At 40.4% G+C, this 24,686-nt stretch overlaps 1 protein-coding gene and 1 non-coding gene across 2 annotated transcripts in view; one reads left to right on the top strand and one right to left on the bottom strand.

The window, feature by feature from the left end:
* The window catches only part of PRKCE (protein kinase C epsilon), a 481,837-nt gene that overhangs the window by 410,370 nt on the left and 46,781 nt on the right, over nucleotides 1-24,686 (top strand). The window lies entirely within an intron of this gene.
* On the bottom strand, nucleotides 3,221-3,324 carry LOC118760718 (U6 spliceosomal RNA). Its single transcript, XR_004996947.1, has one exon. It is a non-coding gene; the product is annotated as a U6 spliceosomal RNA (small nuclear RNA).

Raw genomic sequence — 24,686 nt, 5'->3', positions numbered from 1 at the left:
CACCCCTGAATTCAAGTCTTTTATCAGATCGGTGCTTCACAAATATCTTCACAAATATCTTTGCCTCATTGTTGAAGAGCAGAGGTTCTTCATTTTAACAAAGTGCAGCTGATCATTTGCCTTCTTTCATGAATTGTGCTTTGGGCATTTTATATAAAAACTCATCACCAACTCTGAGGTCGCCTGGATTTTCTCCTGTTTGTTCTTTCAGTTTTGTAGTTTGTGGGTCTGTGGTCTGTCCTCAGATACTTTTTATGGAAAGCATAAAATCTGTGCCCAAGTTTTTTTTTCCTGGTTTTAATGATGTAGGCTTGTACTGTTCGGTAACAAAGCTGCCTTTCCCCACATTGCACAGCCTCTGTTTTGCTGTCAAAAAACATTTGGCTGCTATCTGTTTGAATCTGTTTCAAGGCTCTCTATTTTATTTCCCTGATCTTTGTGAAAGCTCTTTCCTCAATCCCGGGCCATCTTGATTAAGACAGCTTTATCCTAAGTCTTGAACTCTGCTCATGCTCAGTGTTGTATTGGTTCTCCTCTGTCTTTAGATAAACTTGAGAGTAAGTTTGCTGATATCTGTAAGTCATCTTCCTGGGAATTGTGCTGGACAAATTTCAGTCTGTAGATGAAGTCAGATAACTGACATCCTAACAGTTTTGATTGAACCTTCCAGTTCATGAAATAGCTTCCTATTGAATCTCCCTTGGTTTCTTTCATCAGGGATTTATATTTTTGTGTATATGGATTTTGTAGTCATTTTTGTTATGTTTATACCTAAAAATTTAATTTTGTGCCATTTGAAATGGTATTTTTCTTAATTTAAAACTTTAATTGGCTATCATTAGCATGTAGGAAGAAGTTCGCTTTTGCATATATTACCTTTTAATCCTGCAACTTTTCTATGCTTATTAGTTCCAGGAGGGATTTTTTTCTTTCTCTTTCTGTTTTTTTTTTATCATAGCCAATAATGTAATCCACAAATAAAGCCAGTTTTATTCATTCTGAGTCTACATGCGTGATATTTTATTTTCTTGTTTTCCAATGATAAGTGAGAGTGATGAGAGATGACGTTCTTATCTTGATTTTAGTGGTAACGCATAAAGTTTTCTGTAGAAGATCTTTACCAGTTCAAGAAGCTTCCCTCTATTCCTAAGTTACTAAGAGTGGATACTGGGTTTTTTTTTTTTAAAGATTTTGTTATCATTGGAAAGCCGGATATACAGAGAGGAGGAGAGATAGAGAGGAAGATCTTCCGTCCAATGTTTCACTCCCCAAGTGAGCCGCAACGGGCCGATGCTGTGCCGATCTGGAGCCGGGAACCAGGAACCTTTTCCGGGTCTCCCACGTGGGTGCAGGGTCCCAATGCATTGGGCCGTCCTCGACTGCTTTCCCAGGCCACAAGCAGGGAGCTGGATGGGAAGTGGAGCTGCCGGGATTAGAACCGGCGCCCATATGGGATCCCGGGGCTTTCAAGGCGAGGACTTTAGCCGCTAGGCCACGCCGCCGGGCCCAAGTGGATACTGGGTTTTTATCAACTGCTTTTTCGTGCTGTTCATGCAATGGATCAAATGAGGAACTGGTGTTGCGTAGGTTGAATCAATACTGCTTGGCTGTGGCCTGTCATGCCTTTAGTACATTATTTTGTTTGCTAGTTTCTTGAGGAACTTCTGAATGTATACTTGTGAGCAATATTGCTGAGTACTTCTATTCCTTGTCTGGTACTAGTCCCACAGACTGAATTTAGAAGCATTCCTTTTGCATCTGTTTTCTGAAACAGGTTAAAGAAAATTGGTATCATTGTTCCCTTAAATGTTAGTACACCAGTGAAAATATCTGGGCCTTATACTGTGATGGATAGTTATTAATTATTAATGTAACTTCTTGAGCCAATAGATATGTATTTTTTATTTTGTGTGAATCTTGGTAGTTTGTATTTTTCAAGAGGTTAGTCTGTGTCATTTTGTTGGGTAAATATGAAAATACGAAAGCATAATTTTTCTGTGCCCATATGATCAGTACTGATTACAACTCTTGCATTTCTAATATTTGCAACTTTAGTGTGGTTAGTTTTCATTTTTTGGTTAGCCTGTCTAGAAGTTTCTCAATGTTACTGCCCTTTTCAAAGAACCAGCTTTAATTTCATTGATTCTATCAGTTACATTTCAGTTTAAATTTTATTGATTTATGTTTTCATTTTTGCTATGTCTATGTTTCTGTTTGCATTAGGTTTAAATTTCTCTTTTTCTGGATTCTCAAAGTAAAAGCTTGGTTTAATGATTGACAGTCTTCCTTATTTTCTAATGTAGGCATTCAGTTATATACATTTCTTCTTTTAGATTTATTTTTCATTTTTATTGGTAAGCCAGATATACAGAGAAGAGATCCACAGGTGCAGGGTCCCAAGGCTTTAGGCCATCCTTGACCGCTTTCCCAGGCACAAGCAGGGAGCTGGATGGGAAGTGGGACTGCCGGGACACGAACCTGAGTCCATATAGGATCCTGGTGCATTCTAGGTGAAAACTTTAGTTGCTAGGGTACCTTGCTGCCCCAGAAGTACCCTTTTTTTTCAACCAACGTCTCAATAAGTGTGTTAAATATAATCAGTTATAACACTGAGCTTCACAAAATTGATTTAGAAACATAATCCAGTTATATGTTGTTCATATACACATACTTAAATTCATTTCAAATTTAACAATATAAACTGGCTACAAATAAAAAAGGAAAAAATGTGAAAATATGGACTGAGGGGAAACAAAAACATAGCAGATAAAATTACTGAAGAGATAATAAAAATGACTGGGGACAGAGAGGCACATGATGTAATTATAAACATGTCACTTACAAAGAAGACAAAACAATCCTAAAAGTACATGCAGTGAGCAATGAGGTTATAAAACTCATGAGACAAAAACTAATCAAACAGGAAAAACAAAGTTACAACTACAGCTAGCAGCTTTAGCACTCACCTAAATTTAGCACAATTGATAGAATAACTATACAAAGTATTAACAACCATACTAGAAAAGTAGAAATAATTGGAAACATTTTTCCCACCCTCCTTCCTCCATATCTCAACTCTCTCCACCCTAATCAGTGGCCCACATGGGCGTACATCCCTCTCAACTATGTGAACAACATTCAAAGTAAAATAATTTTTAAAGAAGTGGAGCAGTTGGACTCAAACCAGCATCAGTGTGTGATGGCAGCATTGCAGGTGATACTAACCCAGTAGGGCCTCAATTTGCGTGTCATCCTTGTGCAGGGGCCAGGCTAATCTTCTCTGTATCGTTGCAATTTTAGTATATGTGCTGCCGAAGCAAGCACGCGGGCCTCAATTTGGGTTTGGTTTTAGCTTTAACTTACATTCCTGTCAACAAATGCCACTTAGAATGTCTTAGTCTCTTCATATGTTGCTGAATTTGTCACATTTAGGATTTTTTTCTTAAGACTAAACAGCTTTATGAGGTTTATTGGCATATAAATCTATTTCTGTGTGTTGTCTTTTTTTTTTTCTGTCAGTGTGATACTGGTATTCTATAATGAATTAGGAAGTATTTCTTGTGCTTTCTGAAAAAAAAAATTACTGATTTCTTATTTCCTTATTTCTGCTTCCTTTGAACTTACTGTCCTAGGCTGCTAATGTGAAAGTTTGAGAATTTGTTCTTTTCTAGTATATGCATTTAATACTATTTGTCTGTCAGCCCTGATTTAACTATACTCCACCAATTTCATTTACATTTAATTTTATATTTTAAAAATTTCTCTTGAGACTTCCTCTTTGACCCATTAATTCTATTTTTAGTTTAAGAATTTTATTTTGGCTTAGGTGTGATCTGTCCTGATGAATGTCCATAGTAGCTTTAGAGCAATGCATATTGTAATGTTGCTGATACAGTATTTTACAGTGTCAGATCAAGTCCACTCATAGTGCTATTCCAGTTGGCAATGCTCTTGTTGAGTTTGGATTTACTTGTTCTGTCACTAAAAGAGGAGATTTTCTTTCTTCTCTGCATTTAATCATTTTTTTAATGTAATAGCTATATTGAGATATAGTTGATACAGCATACAATTTACTTTAGTAAGGCACAAAATCAGTGCGTTGTAATAGTCAGACAGTGGTTCAACTATCATAACAATGAACTTTTTTACTTTTTAAAACCACTTCAGAAAGAAAATGCCATCCTTTAAAACAGGACGTCTATTTCTTTATCTACCTTTATTCTATCTATATGAAAGGCAGAGTACACAGGGAGAGGGAAACACACAGCGTGGGGAATGGGTGGGGAAAGATTTTTCATCCACTGATTCACTCCCCAAATGGCCTCAATAACCTGAGCTGGGATGGTAGGAAACAAGAAACCAGGAGCTTCTACCCGGTTTTCCACATGGTTGCAGGGACCCCAAGCACTTGGACCGTATTCTGCTGCTTTCTCAAACATGTTAATAGGGAGCTGAATTGGAAGTGGGGACTCCAACCAGTACCCATAGGGGATGCTGTTGCCAAAGGCAGTGGTTTTACCTGCTATGCATGGCACTGGCCTTAACTTCATCCTTTTTAGGCATTATCTCCTATCCTGCTATACACACTACTAAACCATGGGCATCCACTAATCTACCTTCTCTGTAGATTTTTTTTTCCATTCTAGATGTTTCATATCACAAGAACCATATCACATGTGGTCTTTTATAACTGGATTCTTTTATTTAATATGATGTTCCCATGATTTATCCACTGCTTTTTGCATATATCAGTATTTTATTCCTTTTAATTGCTCTATAATATTTCATTCTATGTATATACTGTGTTTTATTTCCCCATTCATCAGTTGACATTGTTTGTACCTGCTGCTGAATTAGTGTACATGTTTTTGGGTAGATATATGTTTATATATCTCAGGCTGTATACCTATGAGTAGAATTGCTGGGTCACATGGCAACTGCACGTTTGACTGTTTGAGGAGCAGCCAGTGGCTGTTATTTTACATTCCTACTAGCAGCATGTGGAGCTTCTGATGGCTCCAGACCCCTGCTACCTCTTGTCATTATCTGTCTTCTCTATTTGAGTGGATGTGATGTATATTACTCTGTGGGCTCTGTTGTCCATTGTGACACTCTTTGGAGTCCTGGATGTGGTTAGGAGTTGTTGGTCCTTTGAAAGAACTGACCCCTATCATCATTCAATTCCTCCCCAACCCTGGTAATTTTCCTCGTCCTACAGTCTGTGTTGTATGAAAGTAATAAAGGTACTCTGGTTTTCTTCTGATTAGTGACAGTATCGGTGTTTAGTTCCCCTTCCTTTCCTATTGAGCTGTATGAATCTTTTTTAAAAATATATTTATTTTTTATTGGTAATCAGATTTACAGAGAGAAAGAGACACACAGAGAAAGATCTTCTGTCCACTTGTTCACTCCCCAAGTGGTTGCAACAGCTGGAGCTGAGCCTATCCAAAGCTAGGGGCCAGGAGCTTCTGCTGGTATTCCCACATAGTTGCAGGGGGCCAAGGCTGTGGGCCATTCTTCACTGCTATCCCTGGCCACATGCAGGGGGATGAATGGAAAGTGGAGCAGCCAGGACATGAACCAGCATCCACATGGGACCCTCGCGCATGTGCAATGTGAGAATTCAGCTGATAGGCTATCATGTCAGGCCCATGAAGCTTTATTTTTAAGTGACTTTTTGTTCACATTATAATGTTGGATCTTGTGGAGGGAGTTGGGTTTGCCTGTTTGTATTTTTATCTGCTCTGGCGAATTCTTTTAATTGGCCAATTTAGACCACCCACATTTAAATTGGTATACTTAGTACTACCTGCCCTCTTCATAGCTATTTTCTGGTTTTTTTTCTTCCTTTTTCTCCTTAAAAGCAGTAAATTGGCAGTTATTACAAATTTGCAAATATCTTATTTCAAGTTTGTTAAAATGTATAAAGCATATTCTATATTCATTCCATGACATAGAGGTCTGGTGTTTTAATAGGAGCAATGCATTAAAATACTCAGCACAGACTATCAAAAAGACACACAAAAAATAAAGATACTGGTGAGGTTGTGAAGAGAATAGCACCTGCTGGTGGGGCTATAAATTAGTATAACCAGAGAATCAAGATGGCAGAATAGGGTAAGGACATGTTTAAACGGATGGAAAAACATTTAATCAGGATGAAGTAGAGAGGACATATTCCAGGAAACATGAAAGGACAGAACAACAGCAGAGTACCTGGATACTGACAGACACAGGAAAGCAGTGGACACAATGATGTGGTGTTGCAATGACTGATACTCCAGCAGCATTCAGCAAATGACAATCTGAATTCCACCAGCAGCCGGAACTCCACCAGCAACCAGGTGGGAAGGGACTTTCAATGGGAGCTTGGGAGGTAAACTGAGACAAAGAACTGTCCGTCCTACTGGTCCATTTGATTTGATCAGGGGCAGAGACAGAGCAGCAGATCCCAGACAGGCAGTGTGAGAACAGGGTGGATTTCACAGCCCAGTCAGCCCCCAAGAGACGAATTGGGAGCCATTTTGCGTAAGGAGGCAAAGGCAAGGGAAAGGACTGAGCATACGCTGAGCTGGGGGTGAACTCATTTCTGACTCAGTGAGCTGCACCAACATAACATTCTATAGTACCACCCAAGACAGGCGTGGGTAGCCCTCAGACCTGACTGCCAGCAGATCAAGAACTCTAATAGGAGTATGTCAGGCGCCATTTGGTACACTGCGGCAATAGCTTTAGGACTGCAGGGGACAACAGTGAACTGCGCATGTGTGAGCTTGCAAGAACTCACTGAGGTCCATGGATTGCACTGGTCCTGTAGGAAAATAATACCGACGGTGGCATCGTGCAGGTCAAAATAGGTCCGTGTGGCACCCAGACCTAAAGTCCAACAGGTTCCAGCGAGGTCAGCGCCACCAACAACCTAACTATATAGGACACCTGGTGTCTCCCTAATCCTGGGACCTGCTCCAACCGAAAGTGGGAGAAAGGTTGCAGAGACAACAGTGTAGCCTCAGCATGGTATAACAGGAGATGGAGAGTGGTGAGCCAGGAGCTGGGGCTATGGAGTTCTTTGTGAAAATCTGACATAAGAACCCAGACCTGGAACTTGCTGAAGGGAGTGGCACAAGTGGCTTCAAGCAAAGTGTTGTGTACCAACTGCCATAAGTAAAATCGCATTGTAGACCTGTGAGTGACACAGCTTAGAAACCTGCCCCAAAGAGAAGACTCTGCTAACCAGAAGTGCAATGACCAAGAGCAAAAGAAGAGACAAAGGCACAATGAATATTACTGAAAACTCCCCTGCAAGGAGCAAAACCCTATGCCAACCTCAGAGTTCACTGAGGAAGACATCGAGAAAATGGGGCACACAGAATTCATAAAACTCATTTTAAAGCTTCTGATCAAAAATGAGAAACACATACAAGAGTTCAAAGAATTTAAGGAAGCAGTAAAGCAAATCAAGGCTGATATAGCAGAAATTAAGAACACAGTAGAGCAAATTAAAAGTGCAATGGAGAGTCTCCAAAATAGAATGAAGCAAGCAGAAGAAAGAATCTCAGAATTGGAAGATATTTCCTGTCATCAGGGGGAAGCAAACAAAAAGCTGGAAGCAGAGCTGGATCAGGCCAAAAAAAGTATTCAAGAATTGAAAGACACTATTAAGAGGCCAAATATAAGAGTTATGGGAGTCGCAGAAGGTGCAGAAAGAGAAGCTGAGTTTGCAAATGTATTTAATGAAATAATAAAGGAAAATTCCCTAATCTAGAGAAAGAATTGGGAAACAACATCCAGGAGGGGCGCAGAACTCCCAACAGGCTTGATCAAAAGCAATCTTCACCAAGACACATGGTAGTCAAGCTCTCTTCAATTGAACATGAGGAAAAGATCCTGAAATGTGCACGTGAAAAAAATCAATTGACATATAAAGGGATGCCAATTAAACTCACAGGAGATCTCTCACAGGAAACTCTACAGGCAAGAAGAGAATGGAGTGATATATTCCAGATTCTAAAAGAAAAAAATTGTCGGCCTGGGATAACATGTCCAGCAAAGCTTTCCTTTGTCTTTGAAAATGAAATAAAATTCTTCCACAGTAAAGAAGCATTAAAAGAATTTGCCTCTTCCAAACATGCTCTACAAAGGATACTTCAAGATATTCTCTTGACAGAGAAGAGGAATAGCACCTACCAAAACCAAAGGCAAATGTGAAGAACAGCCCAGTAAGATAACAACAGAAGACTAAACCAATGAACAACCCATTCCTAAAATGACAGGACCAAAGTATCATCCATACGTATTAACCCTGAATGTAAATGGCTTAAGCTCAATCAAACGGCATAGATTAGTAGACTGGATTAAAAAACAAAACCCATCTATTTATTGTCTAGAAGAGACACACTTCACCAACAAAAATCAGCGGAAACTATATCGCATGGGTTTTGTTGTTTTCTGTTAGTTTCATCTCTTCAAAACACTTTCTACTGATTAAATCATTCAGTGACTCCTAGATCATACAGTAGCATCATTTTCTTCAAGAAGGTTCTTGATTTTCATTTCTTCAGCTACACGTTAGTCATTTAGTAGCATGTTATTTAACTTCATGCTGTTGTTAATTTCTTTTTTCTACCTGATGCTGATTTTGTTTTGTGGCTTTTCATTTAAGGGGATGTATAGTAGCTGTGTAATAGAGACTGTCATATCTAGTAATATGCCATTTAACTTCATGGCATTGTAAATTTCTATTTTTCATTCTATTGTTGATTTTGTATTACGATTTTTCATTTAAGGGGATGTACGGTAGCTGTGAAATGGAGACTAATATCCACATGTGAGGATACAATGTAGTATGCATTTCTACTTCCAGACAAAGATGGACTTACAATGAAACTGTTCGCTATATCCTGACAATAGGATGCTGAACTCTCTGCCATTGTCCATGCCCGCAATGATGGACATATGACTGTGTATGAAGAACTTTATTTTAGTAATGATATAGAGGAACTATGTGGGGGGGAGGGAATTGGGGCTGGGATAAGGGAAATGCCATAAGCCTGTGAAACTGTATCATAAAATGATAATAATAATAATAAAATGTAAAACATTAGTATGACCATTATGGAGAACAGTATAGAGTTCTTCAGAAACCTGGAAACACATTTGCTGTTTGACCCTCCTGAGCATATATCCCAATGAAATAAAATCAGCACATGAGAAAAATACCTGCACTCCCCTTGTTCATTGCACACACAGTTGCCAAATTTGAAGTCATCCTGGCCCATCAATGGATAAGGAAAATGTGACATACCTGCACAGTGGCGTATTTTTTGTTATGCTATAAAATATAACAAAGGGCCCAGTGTAGTAGCCTAGTGGCTAAAATCCTCACCTTACACATGCCAGCATTCCGTATGGGTGCCAGTTCTAGTCCCAGCAGTCCTGTTTCTCATCCAGCTCCCTGCTTGTGGCCTGGGAAAGCAGCTGAGGACAGCCCAACACCTTGGGACCCTGCACCCATGTGGGAGACACAGAAGAAGCTCCTGGTTTCTGGCTTTGGATTGGCTCAGCTCCAGCCATTGCAGCCACTTGGGAAGTGAATCAATGGGTGGAAAATGTTCCTCTCTGTCTTTCATCCTCTTTGTATATCTGATTTTCCAATAAAAAAATAAAATAGATCTTTTAAAAGAATCACACATGCACACACACAGAACCGCACACTCTCTGAATTTAGTATAGTAATTACTAGGAGCTGGAAAGGTTGGGGAAAAGAAGTAGGAGGAGGCAGAGGTTGGACAATGGATATTGAAACACAGCAGGTGAATTTAAAACGTTCTAGTGTTTTACACAGTGATATGACTATCTTCATAATGATATAAAGTATCCTCTAGAAATATCTGGAAAAGCAAAGTTGCTAAGCTCCAAACATAAGGAAAATATAAGTAAAGGGAAAGGTTAGTTCCCTGATGTGGTCAAGTGAAGTTTTATATATGTGTGTTGAAAATTTTTGTTGTACCCTTTAAAATGTACAGCTATTACATGTTACTATAAAATTTTCAGAGTGTGATGAGCACAGCATTTGACTTGGCATAAGCACATATCTTAGCTGTTATTGTAATTATTGTTACACTATATTATTGTGTATATAGAATTACAATAATTAATGTGAAATATTGTACTACCTAATTGCTTTATGGAACTTACAGCTCATTTTGACATCAGAATCCCATGCACAACTTTGGGTCCCCACCCTCTCTCGTAATGACCATCAGGATCGCTCCAGAAACCCCTCAAAACAAACAAACAAACAAACAAACTAGAATAGATAGACAGAAAATAACAAGGAAAGCTTAGAAATAGACAGGAAACGGTCAGCAGGGATACACTTATAACTCACTGGGTGGGACACAAAGATTAGTTACTCCTCACTGGGGTATTGAAGATTTCTCTGCACACCCCTCCTACAACTGTTCACCTAAACTGTTGACATATATCCTGTTAGAATTATAGAGTTAGACCACCCGAAAAACAGCCAGGTTCAGAGAAACCATGCTTCAATGCTGTGAACTGCTAAATACTAAAACTAAAATAGACATGAGACAGCTGAATGGTAATCTATAGCCATTTTAAGGTGTATAGAACACGGTTGAATATAAACCAAAATGGAAATGTCTATGAAGAAGTCACAGGTTGTGCATTTTCTTATTAACATATTGGTTAATCAATACCATGTCAATTAATGCCATAATGTCGTAATTGGTTGGAAATATTATGTTGGGGCTGTTAATTGATTGGGATGATACTGTGCTGGTTCTACCTTCAGACCAGAGATGGTCTCACCAAGAAACTATTGAACTTACCAGGACAATAAGATGCTGGTCTGTGTGCTTGGTAAATACTTCCAATGAAAGAATGTCAACTGAATTTGAACTATGGAAATGCAATAAGGTGGAGCAATCCACTGTGGGGGGAGGGTTTGGGGAGGGGTGGGGGAATCCCAGTACATATAAAAAATGTGCCACATAATGCAATGTATTTAATAAAAATAAAAAATAAAGTATCAATATGCATAGAAAAAAAAGAATCCCATACACAAGCATTAGGCATAACTACTCTAAATATGAATTCATACCAAAGCTAAGTACTTAATGTACATGGAAACTGGAATGAAGATATACATTTATTTTAGTGCAAAAATTATCTGTGCATATTCCCATGAGCTTTGAAAAGATCCATTGTGTACAAGGATTACAATTTCTTTTTTTTTTGCACTAATGTAAGCTCAGCTTTTAACTTGATTTTTCCACAAGTTTTTTTTTGGAAGTACCGTCTTTAATGTAGTTACTTACCAGAAACCTGTTCCTTTTGCGTCATTGTTTTCTTGTCATGCCTAAGTATAAGACCCTGAAGTCACATAGCCCTAGGTTGAAATTCCAGACTTAGAGATGTCTGATCTTGGGGAAGTTTCCTCATTTAAGTTTCTGTTCCCTTACCTGTGAGATGTTTATGCTAATACCTTCCTCAAAGAATGTGACCCCATCCTAGCAGGTGCCCAAGTCATGGATATATTTTTTCTTCTCAGTTGTCACTATTGTCTCATTTTCTAAACAGGGTGCTCCCTGTGGCTCGGTCTTTGCTTTTGAGCTGATAACTCTGGGGCAAGAGTACTTAGGACCTGGAGAAGGCAGACGCTGCATATAAGAATGTGTACATTAGCAAGAAAGTGTCTTACGTCAGAAATAAGTCTCTGCAGGTGAGAGCTTTCCTCCACTGATTTGGCAGTGGGAAGGGGGATGGTATTTGATGGTTACCGTGGCAATGGAAGTGGGGAAGAAGTAATGTAGATCTGGCATGTCACCAGGGCAATGGAGCCCGGTGGACCAGTGGAGTGCTTGGGCCAGCATTTCCTCTCCTAATAAGGACCAGAGCGACACCCACTCCAGTTTTCACATCAGGAGGAGGGTATAAAAGCCTCCTGCACGCTTCTTTGCGCACCTTTTCATCCCCACTGCTCCCTGCTTTCTCTCTGCCTCTCCGACATGCAGAGAAAATGCCCAAGAACGGACTTCCCCTTAGTAAAGGCCTTTTGTCCTCAGTCTGCTGAGGCTTTTTCTTTCCCTGGTGGTTGGCGAACCTTACAGTATTATTTCCTGGCACACCTCCTGTCCAGGTTATACAACCCTGGTTAGGGCTAGATTTTCAATACTTGTACTGAAGCCACAGGGACAACAAGACAACAACTACCCTTTCTCAAACCCTATGTCAAGCAATAAATACCACATGGAGTTGAAACTACTGATTGTCTTAGCTCTGGCTGTTGTGGGAATCCTAGGTGGGTGATTACACTCATCTCTGTAGTTTTACACTCCAAAATATTCTAGATGTTTCTGGTTCATTCATCTTCCTTATTTTTTTCTTGTGAACTGTTGCTTTTTGAGTGTGCAGTTTGGCGTAATGGGAATGAATCACTCCCTCTTTCTTCATTCCTCAGAAACAGTTTTAATGTCTGAAAACTCCCAGGCTGGACCTTTGGACCTGAACGAACAGGGAGACGTCTGTGGTGCTTGGCTCTGGTTCATAGCACTGACGGATATGTGCAGAGCTAGGCCTGCCCTAAGAGGAAATCTGTGTGTCTGTCTGAGTTTCCTGTGTCAGGGGGCTTTGTGCATGGTTTTTCTGAGTCAAGGCTACAATCTTCCCAGAGTCCGCATCACCTCATTGACAGCGCTAGAGACAGACCCAAGACTTCTCGGGGGATCCAGAACCCTGCCCTTCAAGAGAACCTCTTCACAGTGCCTGTAATTCTGTGGGAACTCTAATGTGACCTGATTTTCTTGTATGTGTGTGGTGGATTAGAACAATTACCTAGATTTCTGAAGCCAAGAAAAGGGAAGCTTATAAACACTCTACCACACACACACATAGCAAAAAAAAAAAAAAAAAAAAAAAAGGCATTGCGATCTTAGCAACCTCTTTTTAAGGATCCACCTTCCCAAGAAGATATGTTCTGGAAGATTCCAGGAAATCCTTCCCATTGGTGTGGTGGGCTACTAAGAAAGGACAGGGACAGATAGGACAGGGACAGATCCACCAAGGCTGCCCACTTCTCCTGAGTGCTCCTGCCCAGGACTCAGACAGTTCGTCATGGCATTTGCCACCTTATACTCTCATCACTAAGGCCTATTCCCAGCTGTCACTTTCTTCTCTCTAGGTGCCTGTGACGTAGTGATGGTGTAGACTGTTGGCAAGAGTTTGAAAACTTCACTTATACACAAGGAAAATTCAAGTTACAGTGAAAAGTTTCTACCCAGTCTGTCTTGCCCAGAGATTTGAGCCTGAGGGGTATAAAGAATCCAGCAGTCCCATTCACTCACAAGTTCTCCAGCATTGTCCAGTAGGAGGCCCTTTATTGTTTAAGGGCATGCTTATGTGTTCACAGTATCAGGCCACTGGTGAGAGTCACGTTGTTGCATGCAAGACCCTGAATTTAGGGAGTATCTCTTAAGTGCATCAGTACTTACTTCAGAGCTACCAAGTTCTTTTGGTATGTTTTTCTGAATTATAAATCAATGTTGTAGATGAGAGCAAGATTCAGAGCTAAAATTAGAACCAACTTGGAGCCACATGTGGGTTCTGTAATGGTTGCCCCGTCACAGAGCATACCCTGGGGAATTGGCCTCAGAGAGAGCATTCCCACCATTAGCCTTCTTTTGTTTCATCTTTTGTATAGCATTCTTCATCCTTTCTTTTTTTATTTTTACTTTTCAGTGAAGCACAAACACACACAATTCTTTTCTATTAGGAATCGGTGGTTCCTGTCAAGCCAAGGCTTGGAGTTGGAGAGGGGAAAATGCTTTCTTTGTAATGTTGCAGGGCAAAAGGACTGGAGGAGTTGCCCCCAAGCAGTGAATGAGTTCTTTCCCTGTTTCCCCAGAGGTTTGTGGGATTCTGGCATGTGGGTAAGGTGCTGGTGTTGCCTCAGTCTTGGGAAGTTCTGCTTTTGTGAGTCTTGACTTCCCAATTCAATTGTTTGTCTCTCTGAGGCCAAGGACCACAGTCTTCCTTTCACCATCCACATCTTGGGGCTGTGTTTCGGCTGATCCTGTTTCAGGCAGGTGCCCCAGCCCTCCACGGTGGAGAAGGTCAGTTGAGAGTTGTGTTTCAGAACCTCTCAGAAACCAGAGTGCACAGGGAGGCAGGGCAGGGGACACAGGGTGACTACAACTCTAATCCACAGGGTCACAACCTAAAAACATCCCCACAACCAAGAAGGAAACAGTTCAGTTCACTGTGACCTGGTTACTGTCATTCTAGTTTCGAATAAAATGATTGCGAAAAAATACAAGGGGAGATTGGGCTGCTTGTGGTGTGGCTGCTGCTGTCAGTTCCTTGGAGCAGTTATGAAATGAGAAGGCAGGGTTATCCCGGGTATGCAGAGACTTCAAAAAGCTCATAGAAGAGGAATTCAAAGTGTCTTGGTACAAAAACATTTTGAAATCCATACTGCTTTTTCATAATGCACATTTTCTGTGAACTCTGTATAGACCTTGCCTATGGGTACTACTTATTGCCGCTGCCACTCTGGTCATCATTGAACTCAAATGGGACATTTCACTGTTGGATTTGGTCTGTGCTGAAAACAGACTACCCGACAGCCTCCATTTGCTTCCTGGCCACATTCATGGTCCACATCCTTGTTCCCACTGCCCACTCTGTTAGATAGGAGATGCCAATTCAATAATTCCAAATAACATGTTTGTCAGAAGGATCCCATATAAAGCAGAAATCCTCCTGGAAATGATGACTGAAGAAATGGGAGGGGTAAAAGCATTTTGTTCTGAAATTAGGGGAAGGTCTCAAGAATAGCAAATGGGAAGTACTCTTCCGTGATGAGGTATAGAGATAAGGAAACCAAACAGTGGATAGCAGAAGACTGTAAACTTGGAGAATGTAAAGAATCTGGTGTGGCTTTTCTTTGCTGTTGTTTAAAGGGAAGCCAGTGGCTACAAATATGATAGGTCATATTTTATATGAAAAGAAACATGAAGCAAAAAAAATTTCTTTCTAATAGCCAAGAACCCTATTTAATGGTTGAAGAAGCTAACCATCTAAGGTATAGTAGGATCAGCCAAAGTAGGTCTTCCTGGGGGGTGGGGGGTTCTAGATTTTGCCATAAGGGAGTAGGAAGTAGACTGATTTTTTTTAAACAAACATTTCAAAGTTTACACATCCAAGTGAGTATTATCATCCCTTTTAATAGTCCTCTCAGGAGATTTTATTCGCAGGGCAAGAGTGCTGCATTTTAAAAAATATTTTTATAATTATCAAGGTTTTTGTATGAAAAGCATCTGTGGCTAACAGCCAACTCTATTTTAAAAGTAAACTGGATTTCTGAAAAATTATGGTATGTAAAAGAATACCATGTCAAGATAAATGAAGAAGCTTGGTTTTTCTGAGTGACTTTGAAATGATGGATTCTGAAGAAAATTTTAGCTGAAGATCTCGGAAGACCAACATGTAGCCTGATTAGGTCATAGGTACCTCTGAGTCAGATGCACCTTGGGATCCTGGCTGCATCTGGGGATGCTAGTCCAGTTCTTTATCCCTAAACTCTCAGTCTTCTAATTGAAAACATGGACTATTGTAGATATTAAATAAGGCAATGCTTGAGAAATCCATAGGAAAGGCTTAGTAATTACTATTATTCCCTTGTAATACCTTAATGTGGAGCCAGGTGTGTGGTAGGTAATCACTAACAAAAGTATGCATCTCTTGGCTACAAAGCTGAACTTAGGGATGTCAGGATGTTTTTAAACATTGTTTGTATTCAAAACATAGATTTGCTGAGACAAAGAAGTGCTCCATCCACTGGTTCATTCCCCAATGGTTGCAATGGTCAGAGCTGAGCTGATCTGATGCCAGGAGTCAGAATCTTTTCCTGGGTACAGGGGCCCAAGGACTTGAACCACGTTCTGCTGCTTTCATAGGTCATAAACAGGGTGCTAGATGGGAAGTGGAACATCCAGAACACAAACAGGTACCCAAATGGGATGCCAGCATTGGAGGTGGAGGATTAGCCTGTTAGGTCACTGTGCTCGCCCTGGATGTCAGATTTTAACTGGAAAGCACACTTGTATTTGAAGAATGAGATCATCTAAGGTGATTACACAAGGACTCAAAAGGCATTTCAAATTATCAGAACCGTAAAACTATTCCATAATGGGTATTTGTTGACCTCTGTGGTCTGGCCCAGCTCTAAGAGTCTATGAAATTATGACACAGGATTAGATAAGACAATAGGATTAATATGAATAACAAGAAAAGCACGTTGGTAAGTGGCATAGATAATTGAAGCAAAAATCATCAGAGCCAAGTCACCCTAGAGCACAGTGTTGTGGAAATGTCCATTGGGTTGACTCCTCTGTGGTCTGAATGTTTGAAATGATAACATCACTGCTTATCTGTGCCATGAGAAGTATCCTCAGAGGGAAACTGACCTGAAACTGCACATACCACGGGGAGTAAGCACTTAAGTAACCATGGGATGAGGTGGAGAAACTCCCCAAAGTTGGACCAAGACCTTGTCCCCTATTTATCGTGATCCCAAATTAATAAAGGTGTTCACAGCTCTTCAAAAGGGTCAAACAGAGAGAACTGTGAAAACACGACGCTGAATACAAAAACATTGTGATCTGGTACTATAAACAAGATGTTTAATTTTAGAAATTCAGAAACACTGTAGTGTGCATTTTTTTCATGGAAAGCCTTGAAGAATTTTGCTATGAAAGAGGTAATGCTATTATTTGATTACAACTAAGTTATAATTAGGTTCAGTAAGGAGCTTCCTGAAGTTGTCTTATAACTATAGAAGACAAAGTCAGAATAAATGGACTTAAAGCCAAAGAGAGCGGAGCTGAAACCCAAGACTTGGAGGGAATCAAAGTGACAGTCCTTAACAGTGGGCAGGAGTAACTATGGCATCTAGAGGTTCAAAGGCAAGACAGGAGCCTTGACCCCAGGGAACCTGGGCCTCTCTCTTGGTCAACCTGCAGCAAGATGGAGCAGAAGTCTCATTCTGGCATATAGGAGATCAGCTGGGCTACAAAGAGAAGGGAGATCATGGGGACTTTGCTCTTACAGAGGGAGGACTAATGGAGGGCTCATAGAGCTTTTCCTACCTCTGCTCTTCAGATCCAGGGAGTCAACACAACAAAATTAGCAGAGCTAAGTGGGCAGATTTGTGGGTTTAGAGGCATAATTGGTCCTGTTTTTCTCTAGTAGTGACCTAACTGGAGTTCACTGGGTATGTAATGGAAAAAAAACAACCAGCTTGATATAAAAATACAGGAAATGCCTCCAATCACTGCTGATTACAGTAGCAGTTTGCCTTCTGTTATTTTTGTGGAGGGGAAAAAGGATGGGGGTGGGGACTGTTAGGAGGTTTGTGTATGTGTGTGTGTGTGTGTGTGTGTGTGCAAGCGCACACACGCGTGCGTGAATGCTTCTCTTCCTAAACGGTAGAAACAACTTGGGTACTAGTTCTTTTCAGGACATTCTTTTCTCTAGCAACATGATGTCACTTAATCTCGACAAAGAAGGAAGAAGAAAGGAGACATTTAGATTTGCATCACTAATGAAATTCCTATGAATATAAAAGATACATATAGTGTTCTAGGGATGGTTCATTGACCTATGGGGTTGGTAGTGCTTCCTAAATTCCTCCAGTTTCTGATCTCTCTGGTTAAGTAGCATGCATTTAGTTTTTAGTCTGAAGCCTTGCTCTGCAAGATGTTTTGCTTTAGCACTGTGAGAAGTAGCACTGTTTCTAGCAAATTATTTCCCAGAAACCACTGCTGCTTGTAAGTAAGGGCACAACTACAGAGACATTCTCAAACTTGGTTGAGAAGCTCATTGTTCCAACAGCATACAGAAAACCTACTGGAGCTTAATACTTTGCATTGAGTATTAAGCTTAATACCCCTTATTTGTTTGTTCGTTCTTTCTTTCTTTCTTTCTTTCTTTCTTTCTTTCTTTCTTTCTTTTGTTTTCTTTCTCTTTCCTTCTCTTTCTTTCTTTCCTTTCTTAATTTCTTCTTTCCTTCCTTCCATTCTTCCTCTGTTTCCTCTTTCTTCCTTTTTTCCTTCTTTCTTTCCTTCCTTCCTTCTATTCTTTCCATTCTTTCTCTCTTCCTTTTTCTTCCTTTATGGCCCAAGTCTCTGAAATTTTATTGCTAGGATTTAGATAAAACCACTGAAACCTACAGTGATATCATGTCTTTTGACGCATTATCTGGGAATTTGTTGGTATCTCCTCACTTTCCACTGGTAGGTATCGCAGTGGGACTTTGCAGCCAGAAGGCCACTTGGGCACCCCTAAAGAGATTCTATTCTGTGCCTGCTAAGACCTGAGCTCCCTTTGTCCATAAGCTCGAGAGATGTTGTCATTCTGGATGAGAGAAAACTCTGTTCCCCAGTTTAGGTTAAGAAACAGAATTTGGTTCATAAGTAGGCAGCATTGTTTAGAAAGAAAAATGCTGGATTGGGTTCAGGCCTTCTTCTGCCATGGCTTCTTCTCCCTGATGAGACTAGCTGATACTGGTGTTCCTCTGGTACAGTTTTCCAACCCCTGGTGGCAATGTTGCCCTCCGGACACTTTGAATTGTTGGAGGAGAGGCAGCAATAAGTTAGAAGCAGGCAATGAGTGGAGTTCATGGGTGCTGTTATACATTCTGCAATGCCCAGGACAGTGTGCCCCTCTGCCAGCCAAACATTGCCCAATCTGAGAGGAGGTAGTTGTGATGCTGAAAAATACTACTCTAAATTTTGATATTTCTGTGACCTGGAGGTCTGAGAGATGGTGAGTTAACAAGTCCCGGGTTTGGGCAGCAGGGCTTTGCTGATGTGCCCCTAGTCTTACAGTGGAGTCCAGGCAGATTCACAGATTTTTCAGGTCCTGCAGAAATCAGATGGAGTTGGTGGAGGTGCTGCAGACTGTTCTGAAATCAAGAAAAGGCATAAGGGAAAGACTTCCATCTGCCACTTTTCTCCCTTTCCTGCAGTTTAACTTCACAGGTTATATTGAGCTTTAAGATACATTATATTTGAGACAGTGATCTGTAATCTTATATTTACAGCAGCACAATCTACAATAACAAAGACATGGAAACAACCCAGATGCCTGTCAAAAGAGGACTGGATAAAGAAACTGTGGCACATTTACTCTATGGAATACTTTTCAGCCATTAAAAAGAATGAAATTCTATCATTTATAACAAAATGGCTCATCAACAAATTAGATACCATTATGTTGAGTGAAATAAGCCAGTCCCAAAAAGGCAAATATCATATGTTCTCTCTGACATAAAGCAACCTTCATGCAAAATTCAAGATCAATAGACAAATAGGTAAACACACAGGCACATGTAGTCGTCCAGATGAACTGTATAATAGCCTATCATATCAAGATGTGAAGATAAATGCAGTATGCATTTCTGCTTCCAAGTCAAAGATGGACTCCTAATGAAATATATATTAAATGTATCTTGATGATAGGATGCGTGACTCTTCTGCCATTGTCCATACCTACAATGTCAGGATATACTTAGATAGCAGAATGATAGACTTATGATCATTTTTGAGTAGCTATATTATTATAATAACATAGAGTCAATCTGTGAGGGGATGGGACTTGGGAAGCAAGATGGGGAAATCCCAGGGCCATGGAACTGTATCATTAAATAAATAAACAAAATGCAAACAAACAAAAACAAAGGAACCATCTCTCAAATAAATGAAGTTAAAGATAAAGAAATGGAGGCATAAGGTGGAAATGAAAAAAACATAATAAAGTTCATTGAAAGAAATTTAGATTGATGCTCACAGAACTCAAAGCCTTGAGCCTTTAGCCCATGTCACTAAGCACCTTTGGATCAAAAATTCATAGGCCTTCATGACCTTGTAGCATCATACACCTGAATATGTGCCAAAATGATGCTTGTGTGCACCTGTGTACAAGAACTGACGTCTGTTTGTAAAATCAGCATGACATCATTCCTCCATGTATTCTGCTCACCTGTTGGGAGACAGCCTCTCCAGAACTGTAAAGGAGCAAACCAGGCCAAAGGAGAAACTATGCTCACCTCCCACCCTTACTTTGTTTTATACTTTCTTCCCTCCCTCCCTCCCCCCCTCTGTTTCTCCTTGCCTCCTTCCTTGCTTGTCATTCTTTTCTATGGAGACACAATAGAGCTAGAGTAGGCATACAGTACTGGACCCTTGGTGAATTTTTATATGAATAGACAACCCTCCCTCCCCTGTACAACCCAGGTCAAAAGGGAGAATATTCCCAGCACCCCAGGAGACTCCTCCATGGCCCTTTCAGTCAGTGCCACACCTTCTCCCAGAAGAGGCAAGCACCATTCTGGCTCTGGATAAAATCTACATTCAAGTCTCCTGGCAGCTGACCTTAAAGATGAAATTCCATAAAGAGCTCCCCATCCTCCTACCCTCTGACTTCCTCTGCTCTTGCCTTGATCTGGGTTCAAACATAAAATGATATCCTTACTTGGACAACTGCTAATAACAATTATATAAGAATTCCTTGGGCTGGGCAACAAGTATTTTCTGTAAACTCCCTCCTTAGATCCTCACAAACATAGCCTGTGAGGCAGACCGTTCCGTCTCCATGTTATAGATAAAAAAGAGGACTTGATTCATGTCAGGAGGCCAAAAGTTCCTATGACCAATACACAGGTGGCAGGTTTGGACTTGGTTCTGTCTTCTTTAGCATCAGTAAGCATTTACCCCTATTATGGTAGAAGAGTCCCATGAACCTAATATATCTTCCACATGAAATTGAGTTCTGTGTTTCCTTGGTAAAATCCAAGAAAAGACTAAAAATCTACTGCCAGGGGACCTTGCATCTTGGCACTAGTTTCTAAAGGCTGTCTCGAGGTATGTGAGTTTATTCAAGTTCTCTAGCAAGAGTATGTAAAAACAAGGAAAGCAAAAGCTTAATAAAGGAGAGCTTTTTTAAATTTTTGTCTACTTGCTGTTTAAAGGAAACTGAGAATAAAAAGATAAGCAAATCATACACTTTCATGTTTTAACCATTACCTCCAGTTGTAGGACAATAACTGGGAAGTAGGCTAAAATGAAGATCAGTGTGATAAAGAAGATAAGAGAGTTCAAGGACAGTAGAAATCATTACACAAAAGCCAGGAATTGCATGTACCAAGGGACTGAGTGGCTTGGCTTTTTTATGCCTGGAATCCTTAAGAATTTTGGTCTGTATCCCATAGATTAAAAGACAGTGTGATAGGTTTTATATTATAATATATCTTCCTCCTCAACCTTCTTTATTGTGTGGAATAAGGATTAGTGTCTCTCCAAGCATTAAGTCCAGTTGCCAATAGTGGATGAAAAATCAGAGGTCTGTGGAACAAAGGACATGGACCAGTGGTGCCTCATTGACTTTAATCATCGATACTTTCTCCCTATAGCAATTTCTCAAAGTTTTCTTCACTGTATCTCTTAGACAAATTAAATGGAATTCAAATTTTCTAAAGTGTATATGTAGAGAAAATTGGAAATTATTGATTTGGAATTATATTTAAATATTAATAGAAATGTTTCGGGGAAGAGATTTGGGAAAATGGATTTCTGATCAACTGCATGGTTCTTCCATTCTGTAAGCTTAGTGAGCAAAACTCTGATGAAAAGGAGAGACAAATGTAGTGCTTGTTACATGGTTGACAAAAAAGACTGGTTTCCAACGTAATGTGTTATTGTATAAAGTTCTTGAGAAGCAGGTGGTAACAATGACTTTTTGCAGACACTTTAGGTTACAGACTAAAAGTTTGAGTTTATGGCAATCAGTTTATGTGAAGAAAAGGAATATAATGAGGTTGACACATTGGACTACTGGGAAATCAATTTCCTGCATATGTCTGATTGCAAGTCATCAGGAGGGAAATGAACTGGTCATCCCCTTCATGTAGCCAAACATAACTGATTAGAGTTTTTTTTAACTTTTTAGTGTCTTTGAATAGTTTCTTTTTTAATTCACCTATGTCAATAAATACATTGCTTTTTCTTTAAAAAAAATATTAACATATAGAGAGACATAGTATGTACATAAAGGAGGACCTTCTGAGGAAAATAAACGCTTAACCTATGATAGTGAGTCATTCATAATTCCCTTGAGGCTTAAGCAAGCATGAAAATCAAAATTCATTTCATATACAATTGCTGCATAACAAAATGGAGTGTGAACCAAAATCCAATTGCACATGTCTTCATTGTTTCTAAATGAAGGACCTGTTTAAAATGATTAAATGTGATTTGAGACAAACTAATCTGAGCAAACAGCATTACACATGTCAGCAGCAAGGTTGACACTGCCAAGCCAGATACTAACACCCAACCCAGCAGGTCAGTTCTTGCTGTGTGGGGTTCAGGCAGTGTTGCTTAGTCATTTTGGCAGGCAAGCTATGGCACAGATGACACTAAGTTTCCAGAGTAATATTGCTTAATGGATATGCCTTTAGTAGTAGTTTAAGGGACCTGCTATCTTAGAAGTTGACTGCTTCGGCCTAGAGAGACCTCGCTGAAGCTCCTTGTACATGATCCTTGTGTTCATTCTTACTCATCCAGAAGATATTTATTTTGAACAGTAAGTACCTTGATCACAAGCTGTGATTTTCCTGGGATAGAACTCCAGCTCCTTGTCCTGGAGTACAAAGCCACCTGCTAAACCGTACTGACCTAGTCGTGATGTGACGCACACAAGTAGCTTGCCCTGAGCAAACTGCTCCCCCAAAGACTGCTGATGTTGGCATTCTCTTTCCTTTCACCATATTTCTTCCAGCTTTTCTTTGATCACTTTTAGTTTAAGCCTCTTCCTCCTAGGCACTCAACTCGACACTCTTCTTGCAACAGTGTGCATTGTGTAGTAGGATATTGGAAACTGGCAGAGAAGCATGATGCAATTCTTCCCTAGGCTCTTGGTGTGACCTGCACCTTAGTGGAGGCGCTGTGGGCAGTATCTGTGATCCTTGTTTTGCAATGACCACATTCGGAGCCCATGAGAAGTTCCCACGTCCAGCCTCAAGGCAGGTGCTTCTTGTTGTTTTCTGTCACATGGGTTGAATGTGTGCAGCTGGAACTGATGTTAGTGTTGGGCAGCCAAGTAACCCAGCTCCTACTTCTTAACATGGCAGGGCTTTCCTATTGCATCCCGTCGTGGAGTGCTTGTATCAGTTGTCATGAGAGATGCCTGTTGCTTGGCACTGCCTGGAAAAAGCCGTAAGATATTAAGTGCCTACTGCATGCCATGAGGACAAATTAGTGAACCATCTGTTCTCCTCTTTGTGGACATCACTGCGCAGTGAACTCAGCTTGCCTTGCGATGAATACTAGGGCAGCAGGGGCCCTTGAGACCATTTTAAGAAGGATACAGGACCTAACTAGGAGAATCTATGAAAACCTCATGTAGGGAGCCGTGAATGGGGGCTGATGGAGAGGGAGGAGAGTGTCCCAGAGAGAGGGAGCAATGCAGGCAAAAGTCCAAAGGGGAATGTTTATGTCTTTGATTTATACAAACATATGTATTTATTAGATATATATGTTTCCTATTTTATCAGATTTAAAAGCCTTTTCCCAGTCATGATTCTTTCTTAGACTTCTCATATCTCCTCACGGCTCTTACACAGAACCTGGTGTATAAGGCAAGGCAAGTGTGAGAGGAGGAAAGGCTAGATCATGAGAAATGCCTTGGTGAGTTCATTTTCTTACCACTCTTTCATGAGCTCCTTCGCGTATTTGGTGTTGCTGAGCTTAACAGTTTAAGTGAATGCTGTTTTCATGCTCCAAGCCCTTACCTGAAGGAAAACATGGAAAAAGAATCGCTTCTCGGCCTTTTGGCTAAGATCAAGTGTGGAAAACATGGAAAGAGAAAGGCTGTGGACCAGAACGCTGACAGACTAGGGGCTTCCCAGACAGCTGTAACGCTTGAGGTTCAAGTCTCTATTCATTTTAAAACTGCTGATCCTTGCCCTTAAACAATTTGTCACTGATATTTTCCTCACATATCACTGAATTCTTGGATTGATTCCCCCAGGTTTTAATAATATGCTTAGTGGGTTTTTTTTTTCTTATCTTGAGGTTAGAGACAGTAGTATAGACTTTTTAAAAAAGGATTTATTTATTTTTATTGCAAAGTCAGATATACAGAAAGGAGGAGAGACAGAGAGGAAGATCTTCCCTCCGATGATTCACTCCCCAAGTGAGCCACAACGGCCGGTGCTGTGCCGATCTGGAGCCAGGAACCAGGAATCTCTTCCAGGTCTCCCACGCAGGTGCAGAGTCCCAAAGCATTGGACCGTCCTCGACTGCTTTCCCAGGCCACAGGCAGGGAGCTGGATGGGAAGTGGAGCTGCCGGGATTAGAACCGGCACCCATATGGGATCCCGGGGCTTTCAAGGCGAGGACTTTAGCCGCTAGGCCATGCTGCCGGGCCCTGTTACGTTGCTTCTTACAGTGTCACCAGTGCCGTAATTAGTCTTCTTATAAAGGAGAAAATATACGAATGCATTTATGTTATAAGCAGTGTATCTGCTGTATTTGAAACAAATAAGAAACAAATAGTTTGAATGATCAAGTTTGAGAATTGTTTATAATCCCTTCCCTTGGCAG

This window comes from Ochotona princeps, chromosome 8 (genome assembly GCF_030435755.1).
Source record: "Ochotona princeps isolate mOchPri1 chromosome 8, mOchPri1.hap1, whole genome shotgun sequence".
Taxonomy (NCBI): Eukaryota; Metazoa; Chordata; class Mammalia; order Lagomorpha; family Ochotonidae; genus Ochotona; species Ochotona princeps.
The sequence above is the reverse complement of the archived record's forward strand: the minus strand, read 5'-3'. Positions and strand labels throughout refer to the sequence as shown.